Source organism: Lathyrus oleraceus, chromosome 1 (assembly GCF_024323335.1).
Source record: "Lathyrus oleraceus cultivar Zhongwan6 chromosome 1, CAAS_Psat_ZW6_1.0, whole genome shotgun sequence".
Lineage (NCBI taxonomy): Eukaryota > Viridiplantae > Streptophyta > Magnoliopsida > Fabales > Fabaceae > Lathyrus > Lathyrus oleraceus.
This window is the reverse complement of record NC_066579.1, coordinates 205,842,889-205,843,618: the sequence shown is the minus strand read 5'-3', so window position 1 is coordinate 205,843,618 and position 730 is coordinate 205,842,889. Positions and strand designations below refer to the sequence as shown.

The following is a 730-nucleotide window of genomic DNA, read 5'->3' as shown; positions in this document are numbered from 1 at the left end:
TGCGAGTAGGGGCTTCCTTGAGCATAGTTTACTTCTTCCGCTTGGATTCCTGTTAGGAGTTGACAATCTGCAGGAGTGTGACCTTGGATTCCACAGACTTCGCAATTCTGAGTTATGGCAACCACGGTGGCTGGAGGTGATACATTTAAACTTTCAATTTTCTGGACCAGAGCATCCACTTTTGCATTAACATGATCAAGGTTACTTATCTCGTACATGCCAGTTTTCGTTTGAGGTTTTTCTACCATTGTTCGTTCGCTTCCCCACTGATAGTGGTTTTGAGCCATGCTTTCGATAAGTTGGTAAGCGTCAGCATAAGGTTTGTTCATCAGTGCACCACCTGCGGCGGCGTCTATTGTTAACCTCGTGTTCTACAGGAGACCATTATAGAAGGTATGAATTACTAACCAGTCCTCTAAACCATGGTGTGGACAAAGTCTCATCATGTCTTTGTATCTTTCCCATGCTTCAAAAAGAGACTCGTTATCTTTCTGTTTAAATCCATTTATCTGGGCTCTTAACATAGCTGTTTTGCTTGGCGGAAAATATCGAGCAAGAAAAACTTTCTTCAACTCGTTCCATGTGGTGACTGAGTTGGAAGGAAGAGATTGAAGCCATCTTCTAGCGCTATCTCTTAATGAGAAAGGAAAAAGACGAAGTCGAATTGCCTCTGAAGTGACACCATTAGCTTTAACAGTATCAACGTATTGGACAAATACGGATAAATGAA

General features: G+C 42.1%; 1 non-coding gene across 1 annotated transcript; it reads left to right on the top strand.

Moving 5' to 3' along the window:
- The first annotated feature begins 417 nt into the window (after positions 1–417).
- LOC127117052 (small nucleolar RNA R71) lies at positions 418–524 on the top strand. Its single transcript, XR_007801814.1, has one exon. It is a non-coding gene; the product is annotated as a small nucleolar RNA R71 (small nucleolar RNA).
- Positions 525–730: the final 206 nt, after the last annotated feature.